Source organism: Rhineura floridana, chromosome 1 (assembly GCF_030035675.1).
Source record: "Rhineura floridana isolate rRhiFlo1 chromosome 1, rRhiFlo1.hap2, whole genome shotgun sequence".
Classification (NCBI taxonomy): domain Eukaryota; kingdom Metazoa; phylum Chordata; class Lepidosauria; order Squamata; family Rhineuridae; genus Rhineura; species Rhineura floridana.
In genome coordinates, this window is record NC_084480.1 from 6,054,489 (window position 1) to 6,077,065 (window position 22,577).

Consider the following 22,577-nt stretch of genomic DNA (forward strand, 5'->3'; position numbering starts at 1 on the left):
GGAGAGACCCTGTCAGAAGCCACGGAGAGACACTGCCAGTCAGTGTAGACCAGCCTTTCCCAAACTTTGGATCCCCAGATGTTGCTGGACTACAGTTCCCAATAATTCCTGACCACTGGCCATGCTGGCTGGGGCTGATGGGAGCTGTAGTCCAACAACATATGGGGACCCAAAGGTTAGGAAAGGCTGGTGTAAAAAACACAGAGCTAGATGACCCAATGGTTGACTCAGTATCAGGAAGCTTCCTATGTCCAGTTTACATACAAAGAGCCTTCTGGATTAGGCCAATGGCCCATCTAGTCCAGCATCCTGTTCTCACAGTGGCCACAAGATGCCCCAATGGGAAGCCCACAAGCAGGACCTGAGTGGAAGAGCACTCTCCCCTCCTGTGGCTTCCAGCAACTGGTATTTGGAAGCATACTGCCTTCAACAGTGGAGGCCAAGTGTAGCCATTATTGTTAGCAGCCTTTGATAGCCTTATCCTCCATGAATTTGTCTAATCCTTGTCTAATAGGCAGCTTGCATTGGCTGCCTATATGTTTCCGGGCCCGGTTCAAGGTGCTGGTTTTAACCTATAAAGCCTTATACGGCGCGGGACCACGATACCTGATGGAATGCCTCTCCCGATATGAACGCCTCCTCCGGATGCCTACTCAGAGGGAGGCTCGGAGGGTGGCGACAAGAAAGAGGGCCTTCTCAGTGGCGGCCCCCGAATTATGGAATAGTCTTCCTGACGAGGTACGCCTGGCGCCGACATTACTATCTTTTCGGCGCCAGGTTAAAACTTTCCTCTTTTCCCAGGCATTTTAGTATGTGTAAAAATGTTTATGTTTTTAAGTTTATATTTTAAGCTTTTAAAAAACTGTTTTAAATATGTGTTTTATTGTATTTTATGCTGATTGTTGTGAACCGCCCAGGGAGCTTCGGCTATGGGCGGTATATAAATTTAATAAAATGAAATGAAATGAAATAAATCCATCCAAGTTATGGCTGTCACTGCCACCTGTGGGAGTGAATCTCATAGTTTACCCATGCACTGTGGGAAGAAGGACTTTCCTTTGTCTGTCTTGAATGTTATGTGGAACGGACGTCCTGATAAGATGGTATCTGCAGGAGGCCCTCACCAGCAGAGCGCACTGATCAACTGGGTATTCAAGGTAAGATGATATTTTCGTTATCCTGGTCCCAAGCTGTATAGGGCTTTGTACACCAAAACCAGAACCTTGAATTCGGCCTGGCAGCTAATGGGCAGCCAGCACAATTCTTTCAGCAGCCGGGTGACAAGTTGGTGATATTCTGCTCCAGTGAGCAGTCTCGCTGCCGCATTTTGCACCAGCTGCAACTTCCGGATCAACCTCAAGGGCAGCCCCACATAGAGAGCATAACAGTAATCTAGCCTGGAGGTTACCAGTGCATGGATAACAGTGGTCAGGCTATCCCAGTCCAGAAACATTCCAAGAAACTTCCCAAGATACTTGGCACTGTTCTTGCAATAAGGCAAGCCCCGCACTTTTTGCCTTGGCTGTTTTTACCTTTTCATATGTTTCAGGTCAGGTTTTGCTGTTTTCCCTCTCAGCCATCCCATAGATCTCAAATTTCTCTGCAATGTCTGATCTCATTATCTCCGTGATAAAATGCTCCACCCAACCCCTTACTGATTTGCCTAGTGGGCAGTCAAGGAATGGGGACAATTGCATGTGCAATGGACCCAGACTAGACACAGCCTGATTTGTGTTGAGGTTTTGTATGTTGATAAACGTTACATGGAAAACTTCCTGCCCTCATCACTAGCAATAATAGCAGTTGATCTTTGTATCACACAGTTGCTCAAAGCACTTCACATCCATTATCTAGCTACAATCCTAACAATAACCCTGTGGAACAGTCTGTATTATCGTTGTCATATTGCAGATAGGGAGGGCCATTGCTCAGGTTGGAGAACTGAATGCTTCCTTTACCAAAGGGAAGGGAAATAGTTCAGTGGTGGAGCGCCTGCCTTGCATGTTGGGATGGAAGAATCTGTCAATTTTGGTTCCCTCAGTTTCCCATTTTTCCAGTCTTTTTCTTCTTCTTTAAATCCTCATGAAAATTCTTCAGCATTTTAGGGTGAATTTCTCCAAATAAACACATTTTTGTATGCAGCGTTGACTAATGTACACATTTCTGCAAGCACTTTCTCCTAAAAGAATGCATTTCATATGTTATTTTCACTGAGATATTCATTTTTATGCAGACTATCCTCTAATACATACACTTTTGTAAACATTGCTTGGTTGGAGAATTTGGATAAGTGTGAACTTCAAAGAACGGCTGTGTTTTGCTTCTCGTATCGTTTTGGAAAGTGCAAGTTTGACCAAATTTATTTCCCAATCCTGCTTGCACGGAGAAGGTCCCATCTCCAGTTAGGGCTGGGAGAGGACCCTGCCTGAAACCCTGGAGAGCTGCTGCCAGTCTGTGTAGACAGTACTAAGCTAGATGGTCCAATGGTCTGAGTCAGTATAAGGCAGCTTCCTCTGTTCCTAGGGATGGCTTGACTTAGGCCTTCTTGTGAGTTGATGCCATGGTAGAGGCAAGATTTGAACCAGGGACCTCCTTGGAGTTTTAGCCACTCACGCTGTTGATTAGCAGCACTAAGTAGTAACTTTCTTCCATTGAGCATGCCCTTCTATAATTTATCAGTCTTTCAATCCACTGATGTGGAAAATTAGCAAGGGCTTGTCTCCCATCCAGACACTGGCCAGGCTAGACCACCCTAGGCTAACCCTAACAGTTAAAGAGGAAACCTTTGTCCCTACCCAGAGGATTTAAAACCAGACTTCTGAAGAAAAAGAGGACAAGACAAATTGAAGGACAAAGGCCTATACAAATGAACCAGTAGAGGGCATTGGGGTGGTGGAGGTGGTAACGGGGGAGCACTCAAGCAACTAATGATGGAAGATGTTCTTGAAGGTGAAAAGAAGGTTTTGATGAGCAGATAAAAGACGCCGTTCCAAGAACAGGAAATCAAGCAACGTGGTACCGGACACAGAGGCATGAGTTTCCGAGAGAACATAGAAGCCAGCCTTATACTGAGTCAGACCATTGGCTCACTTAGGTTCACATTGGTTCACTCAGTACTGTCAACGTTGACTGGCAGTAGCTCTGCAGGGCTTCAGGATTCAACCCTACCTGGAGATTCTGAGGACATATAGGATCTTTTGCACCCAAAGCATGTTCTTATTCCCAGGCTAGTTTGGATGGCGGCCTTATTTCCCAGTGAGTGTCCAGGATCAAGATGCAAACGTCTGTGTTGTTGCTGGAGTTATATTCTTTCATTTTGACATTTCAAACTGAGAAGAATCTACCTCGACATGTGCCTCCAATGTCTGTGGAAGACACTGGACCATACCGCAACCAATCCAAGGGTGCTGGGAGGAGGGAAGGATGTCGTGATATGCAAGAAAGTGACCAACCTTAGGAGACCATTTACAAAGCAGAACTGAAGTATCTGTATTCCACTTGAAAAAATGTCTTAAAAAACCTATGCCAAGTGCTTGATGAATAGCAGCTACTACCTATGTGTATATAAATATATTCATGTGTTAAGGCTATCAAGGTTTTCTTTGAAGAGAGGAATAAAACTAATGCACATTCAGAAATGACGGTATTGAAATTTCAAATGGCAATTGTACATCTTTTTTTAAAAGGGGGGGAGAAGGAGGGGAAAGAAAAATGTGATCAAAAGAAAGAAAGAGGGCAGGAGAGATGCATTTTCTGATATTCATGAAAAGCAATAACGCCAGCCTGACCTTGCTTTCAAGTAGCCACTCTCTGAAATATGGGCAGAAGGAGCGCGGATGCCAATTGGTAGGCGGGCGCCAGTTGTCACTCCTTGCTGTCCTTGAAAGAATAGGGTTTTTTCCCCCCCTAATTCCATTGATTCCCTGAGGTTTGTAGCCAAGGTATATCAGCACTACATCAAAGAGCTCTGACAGGGAGTATCACCCATCGGCCGCCTGCAGGATATTAAACCACACGCAGCTTGTACGCCTACACACACTGTTATGCTAGGCTAATGCTTTGGGATTTAACTTTCAGCCAGAGGAGCGGAGGGATTTCAGAGCGAAGGGGGTAACAGCATTCGCATGTCCTTCACTGCAACCGGAACCGCTCTCTTGTAGGGGAAGGACCATAACTTAGTGGCAGAGCATCTGCTTTGCACACAGAAGGTCCCAGGTTCCATCCCTGGCATCTCCAGGTAGAGATGGGAGAGGACTCTGTCTGAAATCCGGACAGCCTCTGCCAGTCAGTGTAAATAATACTGACCAGACTCTTCACGTGTTCCTATGTCTTAAGGAATGGGCCGCAGCTCAGTCCTAGAGCATCTGTCTTGCATGTGGAAGTCCCAGGTACAAGCCCCAGTGGCATCTCCAGGTAAGACTGGGAATGTCCCTTGTCTGAAACCCTGGTGAGAGCTGCTGCCAGTCAGTGTAGACAATACTGAGCAAGATGGACTGATGGTCTGACTTCATATAAGGCAGCTTCCTAAGTCCCTATATTCACATCAAGCAACATCTGCAGCAAATTTGGAGATTCCTTCTTGAGAGAAACATCCAAGGAAAATCTCCCCCTCAAAAAAAAAAAAAAACCCACCAAATAATTTTGAGAAGTTGAGCAAAATTTCTCAAAGAATTCCACACACATCCTGATTTGGCACCCAGAAAAACCAATCATGCTGGTTGTGGATCACACCAGGCTGATGATGACTGCAAGCCCATTGGATGGCAACTAAACCCGTTGAAATCAATGCAGTTAACTGATGCAGTCCACTGATTATTTGACGCAGCTGATTATATATAGACATATTTTTGCATGCACTTTTTGGCTGGAGGATTTCATAGCAAAATTCAGAGGTGTACAGATTTAGAAGGATAGAGCCACATTTATGTATCGATTCAGGAAATGCAAACTTGGCAATGTGAACCAAATGAATTTCTGCTCCCTTTCCTAGTGAGGAGCCAAGCTGTTGTCGTTCCACGGTGACCCAGCTACTGTTGCAGTGATAGCAATGCCTTTTCTAAGGGAAGGGAATCTATCCTTTTCAGAATCAAACCTTTGCTTTTCCAAGGATAATTCTGCAGCTTCATGGTCACCTCCAAAGGCAGAGAGAGTGGTCCTGTGGAATGGTTATTCACCCTTTTTGTGTGTGCGAAGAACTGGCATTTGGGGTGTAGGAAGAGAGCAACGGCTTTGCACAGAGAGAAGCAGAGAAAATGGAAAGTCAGAGGCTTGAAAGGAGCTTTAAATATCTCCAACCTGGTGTTTGTTTGTGGGATTTGAGTTGGGCTGATCTGATGTTGATCCCTTTGTGACCAGACAGTTGTGCGTGCTTTAGTGCTTAGTTCTCCAGCTGCATTTCAGAGATAGTCTAACTGACAGGACAGCTGTGACAGGTTCCCATTACACAGGCTAACATGTGGAGGTCAGGATTAGGACTAACACCTGCTTGACGGTCTAATATGATCTTTTTTTGTGTGCATGTATGCCACAAAATGTCTGAGGTATTCTGTCAATGGAACCGCAAACCCCTTAAAATGCTAGCTAAAAATGGCATTCTGGATATATTCTGAAGAGAGTTGAGCCAAAACTGTTTATTGTTCCAAACGTTAGAAGTCTTCCCCCCCCCCCGAGTGCCTACTATTCTTGTCTTTGACCATAATTAGGGTTGCCAGGTTCAGGGCCTGAGACTAACCCTGTATCTTTAGGAGAAGAGAAAGTCAGCCAAGTGCAGGTGTTCTTGCAACACTGTAATGAGAAAAACCACAAGGTGGAATTCTCCCTTTCCCCTGCACAACTTTTAAAGATACAGAAGACCTATGAGAGGCTGGGCCTGGCAACCAAATATACCTTCCTCGTCCTCCTGGATCTCTCAGCGGTTTTTGGTACCGTCGACCACGGTATCTTGTTAAGCCGCCTAGAGGGATTAGGGATGGGGGGCACTGTTCTACAGTGGTTCCATTCCTATCTCTCAGGCAGGTACCAACGGGTAGCATTGGGGGATGAGGTTTCAGACCCTTGGCCTCTCACTTGTGGAGTGCCACAGGGTTCTATCCTCTTCCCCATGCTATTCAACATCTATGTGAAGCCGCTGGGAGATATCATCAGGAGTTTTGGGCTGCAGTGTCACCAATATGCGGATGACACTCAGCTCTATCTCTCATTTAAGTCCTCACCAGAGGTGGCTGTGGAGACCATGTCCAAGTGCCTGGAGTCCGTTAGTGGATGGATGGGCGAGAACAGGCTGAAGCTAAATCCTGATAAGACCGAGGTGTTACTCGTGGGTGATAAGAGAAGGTTGGGAGACATCGACTTGGTGTTTAACGGGGTAAGATTGGCCCTGAAGGATCAGGTCCACAGCCTCGGGGTCATTCTTGACTCCCAGCTGTCCATGGAAGCTCAAGTTTCGGCAGTGAGCCGGGCAGCTTGGTATCAATTACATCTGATACAGAGGCTGCGACCCTACCTTCCTGTACAGCTTCTCCCGCGAGTGATACATGCCCTGGTCTCCTCTCGCTTAGACTATTGTAATGCGCTCTACGTGGGGTTACCCTTGAAGATGGTCCGGAAACTCCAGCTGGTGCAGAATGCGGCGGCACGCTTGATTACGCATAGCCATCGCCGGGAACACATCACTCCGGTGTTGATAGATCTTCACTGGCTACCAGTGGTTTACCGGACCCAATTCAAGGTGTTGGTATTGACCTTTAAAACCCTATACGGTTTCAGCCCGGTTTATCTAAAGGACCGCCTCCAGTATCACCAATTGAGCCGCCTTACAAGATCAGCCATGCAGGATCTCCTCTCGGTCCCACCGGCCAAAACAGCTCGGCTGGTGCGGACCAGAGAGAGGGCGTTCTCAGTAGTGGCTCCCACCCTCTGGAATTCCCTCCCCTACAATCTTCGACATGCCTCCTCCCTGATGAGTTTTCGACGAGCGTTAAAGACCTGGCTCTTCAGGCAGGCCTACAGGAACTTTGAGCTAGATTAGTTTGTAATGTTTTAACTGATGTTTTGATGTTAGTTTTAATTGATGAATATGGTTGTATTTATTGTATTGTACATTGTACTTGCTGCTGCTGTAAGTCGCCTAGAGTGTCCAAAAATTGGACAGATAGGCGACTAACAAATTAAAGTTTTTTATGTTGAAGTGTGTGCGTTATTGCATGAAACAGCATACGTTACGTTGGAGTTAAGTTCAGCAAGAAACATCACAGAGGCATTAGATCAGGTTAAGAGTCTTTACTACAAGACATTATGGCTTAAGGCTTTAAGATTACATGTAGAGTTGCTCCCCCCCCCAGGAGAGAAGTTCTCAGTTCAAAGACATGACACAGAAGACTCAGCTCAACACAGATAGCTGCTAGAACTCTCCCAGTCTATCTTGATGCTACCATGGCAACGGCCTTGGCTGTACGTTCCCAGACTGGGCAAAGACATAACTCCTGCTAGCTACAGATTTCCAGACTTGCAGACTTGATGGAAAATAAACTCAGTGACAGTACAGTTCAATGGTCAACAATTCCCCCTTTTTCCCATCATGTCTGTAATTCATGACAACAATAACAATAATACATTTCTACAATACATCTTGCAATACAGTTTACATTTCAGTACAGTTCAGAACATCTCGGTACATTTAGCTCACACTTTATTCAATCAAACTTTGGCTGTACACAAGTCAAATACAGTGTATCAGGATCCATTTCAACTTGTTTATGCATACCTGGGCTGGTAATTACCCCCACAGTAAATCTTTCAGGCGGTTTCCCTATGTTTGATCTTGTAGAACGTCTTAAAGGCACTAGGGCTTCTGCTCTCTCTGCCCCCCCCATTTGTGCTTGTGCTTGGCACAGCGTGCCCAGGATCCTCCATTTCCTCAGCCTTACGTTTCTTCGATCTTCGTTTCCCACAAATGAGCTCATTTAACGCATCTCTGAGTGGAATATGTGTGCCTTCCACTTTTATGTCAAGATCTGGTTTAAATGTTTGCGCTTGTGTGTCACTTGACCCTGTGAGAATGACTGTTTGCCTTTGATCCCAAGGCTTCTCTGCAACTTTAATCCTTCTGCTCAGGATTAATTGCTGTGTTTCTGGACACCAAACTCTGAAATATGCATTCTCTTGTGCTCTAGGTGCACGTTTGCCACGTCTCTTACCCTGTGGCTTGTCAATTCGGCTGCAATGCACTCTTTCAGGCATCAGCCTGACTGTATTACATGAATACTGTGGCTGTGTGCTTTTAACAGCTGTCTTCTTACAGCTCTGACCGTCATTCTCTTTCCGCCTCATTAAACTTAAGGCATCAGCACACTTTACACCCATGGTCATTTTAAACTGCCCTTGTGTCATGAAACCCTGACAGACAACTTTGCCTCTTCTTTGCACAAAACATTTCCCTCTGTCAAACAACTCACCAGTTTTCTGACTGACAATACGTTATGAGCCAATTCTGGTACAAACAAACAATCTGACAGTATTCCAAGTTTATCAAATCTCACCAGTCCTCGGGCTTCCACATTCTTGCGTGATCCATCCGCCAGTAAAACAAAGTCCTGCTCATCGGTAGACGTGTAAAACAAACTCCTGTCTTTGATTAATATAGGGCTTGCACCGCTGTCAAGAAGCCAGTCAACAGGTCCTAAATCTTGAGACTTCTGTTTACAAACAAAGTTCACACTTCCCTGCTTCAAGCCTCCTTCCCTGGAGTTACGCTTGACTGCACAGTCTCTTTGAAGATGCCCACAAGCCCCACAGGCATAACAAGATTTCAGCCGCTGCTGCTCCAGCTTGTTTTCCTGTCTGCAGCTGCTTTCTTCTTTCAGCTTGGCTCTTTGCTTTTCCTCAGCACTTTTCGCCTCTTGTCTCCGCTGCCATTCCTGGGACAGTTTTTCCTCAATAAATGCAACGTTCAGACCTCCGTCAGGCATGTCTTCGAAAGCCATGACCATATTATTCCAAGTCCCATCGAGTGAAGCCAGGATCAGATAGGTCTTCTGAAGGTCAGAGTGTTCCATTCCTCGATCCTGCAACTCAGCAAATAGGCGCCTGAATTCCGTGAGATGCTCACTCATTTCGCACTCACCCGTGAAGCGCATCTGGTACAGCTTCCTTGCCAACCACAATTTAGATCCCGCAGTCTGTTGCACATGTAGGGCCTCCAACACGTCCCACATCTGTTTGGCGTTTGTAACATCTCTCACGTGTAACAGTTGAGAGTCTGATAGAGCCAGAAGTATAAAAGCTTGCGCCTTCTGATCTCTACGCGTCCAGGCCGCGGTCAGTACCGCCGGAGGGGGTCCATCTATAATGTCCCATAAATCCTCTTTTATCAGCAAAGCCCGCATCCTCGGCTTCCAGCTGGCATAATTCTTTTCCGTCAATCTTTCCATTGGTAAGCCTCCCCCAGACAGGTTTACAGCCATGTTGCTCACCTCTGTCTGGTACAATAGATCAAGCTGCCCTCTGGAACTCCGTCTGCCGTTCAGACCAGCAACTTACTCTTGTGTAACGCGCTGTGGAACTGGGCCCATAACCCTGTTGAAGTGTGTGCGTTATTGCGTGAAACAGCATACGTTACATTGGAGTTAAGTTGAGCAAGAAACATCACAGAGGCATTAGATCAGGTTAAGAGTCTTTACTACAAGACATTATGGCTTAAGGCTTTAAGATTACATGTAGAGTTGCTCCCCCCCCCAGGAGAGAAGTTCTCAGTTCAAAGACATGACACAGAAGACTCAGCTCAACACAGATAGCTGCTAGAACTCTCCCAGTCTATCTTGATGCTACCATGGCAACGGCCTTGGCTGTACGTTCCCAGACTGGGCAAAGACATAACTCCTGCTAGCTACAGATTTCCAGACTTGCAGACTTGATGGGAAATAAACTCAGTGACAGTACAGTTCAATGGTCAACATATTATTATTATTATTATTGTTATTATTATTCTGTATCTTTAAAAGTTGTGCAGGGGGAAGGGAGAATTCCACCTTGTGGTTGTTCCCATTATAGTGTTGCAAGAACACCTGCACTTGGCTGACTTTCTCTTAAAGATACAGGATCAGTCACCAGTGGAAAAATGCCTTGATTCAGAGTGGTCCTCTGAGAAGGATCTGACCTGATAACTTCCAGGTTATCTAAAATATAGGAAACTGTCAATAAACTGAGTCAGTCCATTCATTCCTTTTGGCTTCTGTGACAGCCAGTGGCCCTCCAGGGTCCTCCATGGAGTTGCCGGGGATTGAAACTGCGCCTTCCTACATGCAAGGCAGATGCTTTATCACTGAGCTGCAGCCCTTCTGCAACCACAACTTAGACGTGATTGAGTTGAATTAGTGAAAATGGTGAAACATTTGTTCCCACATGAGACTGGGTCCCCTGGGATGCTCCCGACAGAGGAATACTCCACAACTTGTGTTGTGTATCTTAGCCAGCCCATAATCTTGTTGGAACTGTTGTCTGACCAGAAGAACCTCTGAAGATTCAGTTGTGATCTGTCTGAGTGAGGACAGTCCCTTCCCAAATATGTTTCTGATGATCAATCATATTTTTTTAACAACTTAGCTTTTTTCCCCCCTAGGTTATGGATACTCCTAAACTGAATGAAGGCTCCAACAGTGAATTCCAGGTGGCCAACTCTGCATTGCTGTGAAACTGTGCTGGAGGAGATGAGAGAGCTGCTGGCCTACACTTCAACACTGTGGATAGCCAGAGATTGGAACTACTGCCCAGAACTATGCAGGCACCAGATGACTCATGCAGCCAATATCCTGCTTGTGGACTTCCTGTTGGCATCTGGCATGAGCTGAAAACTTAGTAGCTGGGGTTGGAAAACAGCCTCAGTAAAGTGCTGTCAACTCTCTGTGCTTGGCACACAGAGCCCTCTTGAGGCACAACTGGGAATATTGGCTCCTGTGGTTGGCAGGCAGCATAATGCTTCTGGATTGGCCGGGCTTGGTACAAATGCTTCTTTGCCTATGTCTGGAGCAGTGTTTTTTGCTCAGTCTAATTCAATGCTCTTTCAGCTTTTAATTCTAGCCAATGAACTTAAGGCAAGGATGGACATTTCTGAAAATCTTATGTCAAGATGATCCACATGGGTTTTTCTAATTTTCATCCCACTACTTGATCTTGATGAGAAATACTTTTTTTAAAAATACTGGTTCTGCTAAAATTAAAACACCCCCAGACTACAAATTTGCTTTTGTAGGATGAGTCTGTTAATTTTCTCTTCTCCACGTTCAGCATACCCAACCTTTTCTCCTGGAACTCCAGGTCCCTCTGCATCTTTGTTGCCCACCCTTGGACACATTCCAGTTTGTCGATATATTTTATTTATTTATTTATTCATTTCCTGCCCTTCCTCCCAGAAAACCGTAGTGCCTAGAACTGAACACAGTATTCCGGGGAGGCTTGTCCAAAGTAGAATAAAGTAGTACCATGACTTGATGCAGTCTTGACATTGTACTTCTGTTGATGCAACTTAGAATTGCATTAGCCTTTTTTGCCACCTCATTCCATTGCTGGCTCATGTTTAGCTTGTGGCCTACTAAAACCCCTAGATCCTTTAACATATACTGCTTTGAAGGCACATCACAATCACCCTGCATTTATGCACCTGATTTTTCCCACCTAACTGCGGAACAGCAATGTAGTAGCAAATTCAGAAGTGCAGGGTCCCTTCAAGATAGTCACAGCCATGTCCCTTCGTTCCCCCCTTTTTTTGTTGCTAGGCTGAGTTGAGAATGAGATCCTTGTTATGGCTTCTCCCACAACAACAGACATCCCTAGGAGCCAATCAGCATGAAAGGGGACAGTGTTAGCTACTGAAAAGAGTCTTAGTGGCGGACTTGCCTCCTTTCACTATGATTGGCTCCAGTCAGCAGGAAAGGACAAGGAAGCATGTTAGAAGACTCTTCTCAGTGACTAACATACTTCCCTTTCATGCTGATTGGCTCATAGGATGCTGGAGACATAGGGCCCTGCTGAGACCCTGCTGCCAAACAAGTAAGGGGTCTAGGACCCCCCCAAGACCCTGGATGAGTACACCCCTGCTGCAAAATGTTACATTTAATGCTGTTGAAATTTCTTATGTTCACTTTGGCCTAGTTCTCCATCCTACCAACATCTTGGATGCTGTTTTGGTCTTCTTAGGTATCCCACCCAGTTTGGTATGATCTGCAGTTGGAGCTTTCCCCTCCACTCTATCGTGGTGAAAGCATCCATCTTTGCAAAGTCTCCCCCACCTATTTTAGCAAGAAATCTGTGGTAACTTCAGCTGCATTCCTTCAGATGAAGAGGGGAAAAATTCAATAAAGCATTTCCAATTGCAACTGTTCGGCGAACCAATTCATTGGATGCTTAACACATCCATATAGATTGCACAAATTCTGCTATATTATAGTAAAATGCACATCACTACCAATAAAGGGAACACATTTGCTATTGATGTGCTATAAACCACAATGCAAGGAGGGGGTTATTGCAGCCTTGGATAATAACAAGCCTGTTAGAAGGAGATGCGGCAGCCTCGCCATAAAGGACCTGCACTCCATGCCATAAAGGAGCGGCACTCTGAGCCATTATTCCAGTGCACTCGAATGACAGAGTTCAGTGAATGCTTTTGCAAATTAATTGTATAGTGTGACTCTAAATATATTATTAATGCACGTAATAATGCATTGACAAGCAACCTGTATATTTAAAAAGAGGAAGGTATCAGAGCTGTTAATGGGCCCCAAGTTCAGACATGGTATTTTGCTGAGCTGTAATTAAAGACATGGGGAGGGAGGTTCTTTCTAGGTGAGTAAGTACTTGAGGTGTCTGCCTAAAGAGCTGGTTTCCACCCATCTTAGTCCTGGTCATTTTTGACTTGCTGGATGTTCCAACTCAGCAAGTGCTGCAATGGGCGAAGAACCCCTTTCACAGGTCCTTTTGCAGGCCAGGGGTTTTCATAGAATCATAGAATAGTAGAGTTGGAAGGGGCCTATAAGGCCATCAAGTCAAGCTGTCTGTATAGGCTTTTGTGTGAAAGAGTGTGCATTTGTTGATTTGTACATCTCAACAATTTTGTACAAAGATACACACACTGTATACTCAGTGGACATTACATAGAATCATGGAATAGTAGAGTTGGAAGGGGCCTATAAGGCCATCAAGTCCAACCCTCTGCGCAATGCAGGAATCCAAATCAAAGCATTCCCGACAGATGGCTGTCCAGCTGCCTCTTGAATTCCTCCAGTGTCGGAGAGCCCACTACCTCTCTAGGTAATTGGTCCATTGTCGTATGGCTCTAACAGTTAGGAAGTTTTTCCTGATGTCCAGTTGAAATCTGGCTTCCTGCAACTTGAGCCCATTATTCCGTGTCCTGCACTCTGGGAGGATTGAGAAGAGATCCCGGCCCTCCTCTATGTGACAACCTTTCATGTACTTGAAGGGTGCTATCATATCTCCCCTCAGTCTTCTCTTCTCCAGGCTTTTCATCTCCTATAAACAATTGGGGTGACTTAGCTGCAATTACAGCTGAGCCAAAAATGCCCCCGGCATGAGACCATTAACAGGCTCTGAAATGGGGGGGGCATTTAGGGAGATTTTCAGACGTGGCAGGAGAAAAATAATGGCATATTTGTCGGGAAAGGGTTGTTTGCAAAGGTGGAGAACCTTTTTCAACCCAGGGGCTGCTTTTCTTCATGGAGAACCTTCATGAAGGTGGGGTGAAGGGGGGTGCATGCCAGTGGTGTGTGAGGCCAGAGGCATAAGTGAGCAGAGAAATGAATGTGACGCTTATCTTTCTACAGTAGGCTATATTCCAGCCATGTAAAAGATAAAGGTTTACGCACACACATGCAAATACAGTATACCCCCTCCCTCCAGCTAAGCCAGAGACAAATTGTGAAACTCCCTCTCCAGGGTAGAACTTTCACCATATGTTGAATACGCACCTCTTTACCCTGGTCTTTGAGAGCTGAGGCCTGTTTTGGACCTACCTTTATCCTCTGTTTTAAACTATGTGTTGTTGGGTGTTGTTTCAAGTACCTTAAAGGGGAAGATCAAGGATGCATTCTAGACAGACAGAAGCCCTCAAAGGTGGTGCAGAGCAGGGCTGGTGAAGAGCAGGGCCTGAGAAGAAGAGGTGTGGCCTGAGAAGGGGGACATGGCCTTGGAAGAGTCCCAAGGGAAGCATAGAGGGTCTCATTTGACTTCCGGATCTGAGGTCCCCCATTCATAGCTTACTAGAAAAGAGGCATGTAATGTACTTCCACGACAAGAATCACACACACACAATCATGCCTGGAATAACACTACGTCATGATGTAGCATTGTTGAGGGAGGCCTTCTGGGTAGGAATTCTGAAGACCTTCCTGCTGTACCCTTTCCAAGAAATATTCAGAGGGTAGCAATGAGAGAAAGGGGCCTTTTCGGTGGTAGCCTCCAATTATGGAATGCTATTCCCATGGAAGCTTTCTGGGCACCAACCCTGTCGTTTCTGCCCCTTTTTCTGGGCAGTCGGACAGTATTAATGGTCTGGACTCTAGTGGCTGTTTCTGGTGCTCATTCCTGTATTGGGTGGGAGTGGATATTCTTCCTTTTGGTGTTTTTGGAGGAATGCTTTTATTCTATTTGTATTTTTAGGTATATTTTTATTATGAAATGTATTTTATTTTTCTTGCAAGTTTCTTTGGGACTCCCTTCAGCTGAGTGAAGCAATAACTACATTGAATAATGGGCCAATCTGTACTTTTTTCTCCCTCTATTCCTGTCTGGTTTATTTCACATAGATTGCAAGGCTGCTTAACATGTTCCATACTGTGCCTGCCACCGTCTTGGAATTTAGAATTGTACCCATCTAAGCTCTAAAACAGACTAGACCACTGAAATTAACAAATCTAACTTAGTCATGTATACTGACTGAATGGCTGAAAGAAATGGGCATGTTTAACTGTGAGAAGAGGAGACTGAGGGGAGATATGATAGCACTGTTCAAGAACTTAAAAGCTTGTCACACAGAGGAGAGTCAATATCTCGATCATCCCAGAGTGCAGGACACAGAATAATGGGCTCAAGTTACAGGAAGGTAGATTTCAGCTGAATACCAGGACAAACTTCCTAACTGTTAGAGCGGTACAACAATGGAAGCAATGACCTAGGGAGGTGGTGGGCTCTCCAACACTGGAGACCTTCAAGAGACGGCTGGACAGCCACCTGTTGGGGATGCCTTAAATTGGATTCCAGCATTGAGCAAGGGGTTAGGCTACTATTCTATGAACTTTAATGGGTCTACTCTGAGTAGGACTAGCCCGGGACACAACTAGGGTTGCCAGGTTCAATCCCTGAGACTGATCCTGTATCTTTAGGAGAAAAGAAAGTCAACCAAGTGCAGGTGTTCTTGCAACTCCGTAATGGGAAAAACCACAAGGTGGAATTCTCCCTTCCCCCTGCACAACTTTTAAAGATACAGAAGACCTCTGGGAGGCTGGGCCTGGCAACCCAGAGGTCTTCTGTATCTTTAAAAGTTGTGCAGGGGGAAGGGAGAATTCCACCTTGTGGTTTTTCCCATTACAGGGTTGCAAGAACACCTGCACTTGGCTGACTTTCTCTTCTCCTAAAGATACAGGATCAGTCTTAGGGATTGAACCTGGCAACCCTAGACACTACCGATAGGAAGCTGCCTTCTTTTGGCTCAGACTATTGGATCTTCTAGCTCAGTAATGGCTGGCATCCACTCTCCAGGGTTTCAGGCAGGGGACATTCCCAGCCTCACCTGGAGTTTTTGGGGATTTAATCTGGGACCTTCTGCATGCAAAACAGATGCTCTGCCACTGAGCTACAGCCAGTCACCATAGGAACCTATGCAAGTCTTACAATCTGACCCCCAAAAAACAGGTTCAGCAGAGAGTAATATCTTCACAAAATCCATTAAAGACAGTCACACTGATGGATCCCCCTCTGTTCCTCCCTCCCAGCCAAAGGTCCCAAGCTAGGCATCCTCATGTGTGCAATCTGATAAGAACCACAACCAACCCTGGGCACTCGCTTTCAGGAAACCTTGCGTGCAGAAGAAGCTGGAACGCCAAGCAATACAACACCGACTCTCTGGGAATTGCCTCCCGCTTGTGATCCCTCAGTGCTAAGCACAGGCAGTGCTTGAACTCCAAATAACCTTTGGACTTTCTCTCACATAGTTCCCTGTTCGTTCACATCAAAGAACTCAGGTTTGTCTTTTCAACGGGCTAGCCAGAAAGAAAGAACAGAAACAATGGCCACAGCCATGGTTCCTTTTTGTTCAAAGATTCTATGTTTTCTTTCCATGGCACTATAATAATACTTAGCCTTCTTTGCTTATTTATGTAATGAATTTATATGCCACTCTTCAAAACATGCTCTCTTCCCATCTTATAAAATTCCCATTGTAGAAAAGCAATTTAAAGCATCAAAGAATGCTAACAACAGCAGTAGCAGTAAAACATTTCACTTCTTCTAATCCAGTTCCATTAGCTGCCCCTATATAAATTAGGCATGGCAGAAAGTGGGTAGAGAGACATTTTTCTCTCATAACACCAGAACTCCAAAGAAGGTGAATGTTGGAAGATTCAGGGCAGACAAAGGAAAGTACAGCTTCACACACTGCATAGTTAAACTATGGAATTTGCTCCCACAAGAAGCAGTGATGGCCACCAACTTGGATGGCTTTAAAAGACAGATTAGACAGATTAATGGAGGATACGTCTATCAATGGCTACTAGCCACAATGGCTATGTTTTCTCTCCCCTGTCAGAGGCAGTATCCTCTGAATGCCAGTTGCTATGAATTATTTATTTATTTATTTTATATCCCACCCTGAGCTTGGAAAAGTTACTTTTTTGAACTACAACTCCCATCAGCCCCAGCTAGCATGGCCACTAGATTGGGCTGTTGGGAGTTGTAGCTCAAAAAAGGAACTCTCTGATCCTGCCCTTCCTCCCAGAAGGAGCCCAGGGCAGCAAACGAAACACTAAAACCACTCTAAAACATCTTAGAAACATACTTTAAAATATATTAAACATCTTTAAAAACATATTTTAACAAAGCTTTAAAAACATCTTAAAAGGCAATTCGAGCACAGACTCAGACTGGGATAAGGTCTCTACTTAAAACCTTGTTGCAAGAGGAAGGTTTTCAGTAGGCGCTGAAAAGATGACAGAGATGGTGCCTGCCTAATATTTAAGTGGAGGAAATTCCACAGGGTAGGGGACACAACACTAAAGGTCCGCTTCCTATGTTGTGCGGAATGGATCTCCTGATAAGATGGTATCTGCAGGAGGCCCTCACCTGCAGAGCGCAGTGATCGACTGGGTATGTACGGGGTAAGGCAATCTTTCAGGCATCCTGGTCCCAAGCTATGTAGGGCTTTGTACACCAAAACCACAAACCAGAAATGGGAAGAGCACTACTGAGCTCAGGGCCTGCTTGTGGGCATCCCATGGGCATCTGGTTGGCCACTGTGAGATGGGCCATTGGCCTGATCCAGCAGGCTCTCTTCTTATGTTCTTAAAATGGATCATATCAGGCTGAGAGATAATGGCTCACCTATAGCGTCCAACCGAGTTCATGAGAGGGGTCGGATATGAAGCAGGGTTTTATGATTTGTACCTCAATCTCTCAGCCACAACACTAGTTCACAATTCAACCTGCACTTTTATGTTGCTTCACTAAATATTTTTTTACCACATCCTTCTTCCAAGGAGCTCAGGTTTTCTGCCTCCCTTCCTCCGTCCCTCCAGTCATGTCATCCTCACAACACACCTGCAAGGTAGGCAAAGCTGCAAGAGTGACTGATCCAAGGTCACTCAGTAAGCTTTATGGCTGAACAGGGGTTTTATTTCTTTCTTTGTTTATTATGTGTATAGCCCACCTTTTCTCCAAGGAGCTTAAGGGATCGTGCCAACATTGTTGTTCCCCTCCTGCCTGTATCCTCACAACACCCCTGTGATCTTAACCCTTTTGTCCCTGCTGCTAATATGACAACTCTGACTACCTGCTCCTCATAAATCCACTCACTGAAGGCTGGTCCATTAGGGCAAGTGGGGAACCACCCCACCAAGCTCAGCCTGCCCTCAGCCAGCATCCACCTGCTTACCACCTTATTTACAACCAGTCTAGGGGGCGGCCCCATTTGCCATCTTCCTCCTCCTTCTTAGTCTCAGTGTTGCCCTTGTAGAACTCAGCAGGGAGGAGGATGGGGGCAAAGCCAGACTTAGTTGGCTCTGCCTGTCATTGTCTCTGCCTCTGCCTACTGTTGGCTTCCCTGACCTCTGCCCCACCAGTTTCAGTGGGCAACAGTCACCACCAAATCCCTCTGCACCAGGAGTGGGGAATCAGGTGTTGCTGGACTATAGCCCTCCGCCATCATTGGCCGTTGACCATACTGGTTGGGGCTGATGGAAGAGGGAATCCAATGACATCTTCAGGGCCACAAATTCCCCATCCCGGCTCTTTACCACATTGACCCCCTGAAGGTTCTGCTCCACTTTATTTTGTCAAGTATTGCACATAATTCTCCACGTCACCTCACAGCTGCTCGACAGCATCAGCACCTCATCCTTACAGATGCAAAAAACGCACTTCTGAAAGACGCTATCAGAGTGATCCAACTGTTAATTTGGTCACTCTTGCTTTGGACCCCAAACAATTAACCATTGGTTAGTCCTGCTGAAATTAAGAGGAAGTATGCATATTTCCATTTATGTATATTTCCTCCCCTCACACAGTTGCCTCACTCTCTTCACCCAAATTGAGATGGTGAGTTGCTTGGGACAGAGACCTGCCTTTTGGCTTATGCTGCTCTGTCAAGCACTCTGTGGACACTGATGGTGTACACATGTAACATACACTCTAAACCAACCATAATATGACGTCTTCATAAATTATAATCGAAGGGAAAAGCATTGCATGTGTAAGAAAGGAAATGTTGCTGCTTTGAAAAAAAAGTTCCTTTTTGTGAGTCTTGTAAGTAGAAAGGTCCAGTTATATTAGTTCCAGACAAGATGCTCTTTCATTAGGTAGACCCTAAACTGTAATCTAGGAAGGTTTCTCAGTGACCAAGCTGTAAAATCCGCAGCTTGTTCTCTGCAGGATGCTGCCTGTGACCTGCCACGAAACCCCACACCAGTAGCTAGTATGGCTTGAAAACTTTAATTTGGAAACTCTTGGCCACACAGTTGGGTATTAAACACAGAAACACGGGCCTTATAGCAAGTCAATTTATTGGTTCACATTGGCTCATTATTGTCTACACTGACTGGCAGTGGTGGCTCTCCAGGGTTTCAGGCAGGGGTTTCTTTTAAGTATTGTTGTGCATTTGTGTATCTGTATATGTTCAGTTTGGTCTATGACCGTAAATAAAAAATCAATCAATTAGTCCTAGCTCTACCTGGAGATAAGATCTTCCGTGGCGCAGAGTGGTAAACGGCGGTAACGCAGCCGAAGCTCTGCTCATGGCCAGAGTTCGATTCCAACAGAAGGAGGAAGTCGAATCTCTGGTAAAAGGGGTCGAGGTCCACTCAGCCTTCCATCCATCCGTGGTCGGTAAAATGAGTACCCGGCATATGCTGGGGGGTAAAGAAAGGCCGGGGAAGGAACTGGCAATCCCACCACATGTATACGGTCAGCCTAGTAAACGTCGCAAGACGTCACCCTAAGAGTCGGAAGCGACTTGCATTATAAGTGCAGGGACACCTTTACCTTTTTCTACCTGGAGATACCACTGGGAACTGAACCTGGGACCTTCTGCATGCATGGCAGATGCTCTGCCACTGGGCCACGCCTACCACAGAGCCACAACCCTTCCTACAGTGACCCTCCACCCCCTGCACAGAGTGGTCCTTCCTTCAAAATACAATGCACGTGAGGTATTGTACCCTGCTGGCATCTGAGGTGGTAGTGACCAACTAGGAAGGGGATCTTGGATTGGCAGTGGATAGCCCAGTGAAAATGTCAACCCACTGTGCAGCCACAGTGGAAAAGGTGAATTCCATGCTAGAGATAATTAGCAAATGCAATGAAAATAAAACTGCCAATAATATAATGCCTTTATGGTTGCCTATGCCTACGGCCATACTACACTAAACACACCTGATCTTGTCTGATGTCAGAAGCAAAGCAGGGTCAGGCCTGGTTAGTACTTGGATGGGAGACTGCCTGGGAATACCAGGTGCCAAAGTCTTGGAGGAAGGCAATGGTAAACCACCTCTGGATACCTCTTACCATGAAAACCCTATGAATATATATATATATATATAGAGAGAGAGAGAGAGAGAGAGAGAGAGAAAAGATTCATAGGGTCGCCATAAGTCCTAATCGACTTGAAGGCATATAACAACTACAAATACTTGTCTACACTTTGCCCACTTCCAGTTGCCATATCTCAAAAAGATAGTTGTGGAGCTGGAAAAGGTGTGGAAAAGGGCAATCAGAATGATCAGCAGGCTGGAGTAACTCCCCTACGAGGAAAGGTTGCAACATGTTTTGCTTTTTAATGCAGGGAGAAAAAAATGAATAAGGGGGAGCCATGATGGAGGCATATAAGATTATTGATGATGTGGAGGAAGTGGACAGAAAGAGGTTTTTCTTCCTCTCATATAATACTAGTTCCCAGGTTCATCCAATGAAGCTGAATCGTGGGAGATTCAGGACAGACAAATAGAAAGGACTCCTTTATACCACACAATTAACGCCTGGATTTCACTGCAACAAGATGTAGTAATGGCCACCAACTCAGATGGCTTTACAAGGGGATTAGACAATTTCATGGAGGATATGGCTGTCAGGGGCTATGAGACATGATGGCTATATATCACCCCCAGGATTAAAGGTACCATGCTTCTCAATAAGAAGTGGGGGGGATATTGCTCTCTTGTCCTGCTTATTGGCCTCCCATAGGCTTCCCTGGCAGCCTGGTTGCTGTTGGAAACAGGATACAGGCCAAGATGGACTCTTCTGCCTAATCTAGCAGGACTCAAGAATGCAGTCAAAACCTCATAACTTCCAGACAACCTGTTTTTTGAGCATTCATCATTATTTGTTTGCACAAAGTTTGTGGAGAGGGTATATAATTCCCGCTGTTTATTGAGCATGCATTGTGATTTGTTTGTATCATGTCTTCTGTTCTTCCAGGCATTTTAGCATGTATTTTTAAAGTGTTTTTTTTAAGTGTTTTTAAATTTGTATATTTGTTTTTAATGTTTTTAATTGTTGTAAACCGCCCAGACCGCTTCGGCTATGGGGCAGTATACAAATGTAATAAATCATCATCATCTGATATGGCCACTGTGGAAAGAAGGATGCTGGACTAGAACCTAAGAACATAAGAAGAGCCTGATGGATCAGGCCAGTGGTCCATCTAGTCCAGCATCCTGATCTCACAGTGGCCAACCAGATGCCCATGGGAAACCCACAAGCAGGACATGAGCGCAATTGCACTTTCCCCTCCTGTGGCTTCCAGCATACCTCCTCCAACAATGGCAGGAGAACATAGCCATCAGGTTGGTAGACCAGACAAGCATTTGATATGATCCAGGCTTGATCCAGCAAGGATCTTCTTTTATTCTTATAGGATTAGAAAACCTGATAAGACCAACTCCTTCAACTGAAACTGCTTCACAGGAGTTTTCCTAGTGGTGCTAGGAAACCTGTTCAGGGATGGAGGAGGAATACATTTTAAATGGATATATAATGTTTTTAATTGTTGTAAACTGCCCAGAGAGCTTCAGCTATGGGGCGGTATATAAATGCAATAAATGCAATAAATAAATAAAATTAAATACAGAAAATGTGGCAGTTCTGACTGAGACTTTTCTGCATGGGACTCTTGCAATGAGCACCTCCTGATGTCTAAGCCACTCATGCATTTTTTTTAAAAACCCAACTAATTATATGCAAAATTATATGCCCAAAGTGCATATATTATATGTCTAATACATATTAAAGAGCCAAGCCCCATGTGGTAATATATTTCTGCAGCATAATTTTATAAGTATTAATACAGTACATAAGGGTTTTTACACAATGAAATGCATTGTCGTATGTATCTATGTGATTGCTACTTTAAGAAACCGTTAGTGCATATTATTAGTAGTATTCATTATTGTTATTTAAATGTATTACTCGCCCTTCACCCAAAGGTTGCAGAGTGGGTCACAACCGTTTTAAAATACGAGATTAGACACAGTTGAAAACAACCTAAAATCACATCACACACAAAAAAGGGTGGGTCCTAAAAATACGCATCTCAGGTATCAAAGGCCAGGTTAAAACCGGTGCGTTTTCAGCATTTGCCATAAGTTGTACAATCAAGTTGCCAGACACACCTCGGTGGGGAGAGAGTTCCACAACTTAGGGGCTGCCATAGAGATCTGAAGGGAATTTTTAGCAACACCAGTAAAAAAATAAAAATTACTTGATTGAGATCAAGGAGTGAGATGGGAATTGGGGGGGGGGACATGCAGGGAAGTTCAACAATGAGATTGGAAAATATATACTCCAGAATGAGATGTGGCTATGGGCAT

The 22,577-nt window shown here is 45.0% G+C and overlaps 1 protein-coding gene and 1 pseudogene across 47 annotated transcripts in view; one reads left to right on the forward strand and one right to left on the reverse strand.

Moving 5' to 3' along the window:
- Positions 1-22,577, reverse strand: part of CELF4 (CUGBP Elav-like family member 4) — a 1,013,450-nt gene that overhangs the window by 364,336 nt on the left and 626,537 nt on the right. The gene's annotated exons all lie outside the window — the stretch shown is intronic.
- Positions 20,118-20,236, forward strand: LOC133375833 (5S ribosomal RNA; annotated as a pseudogene).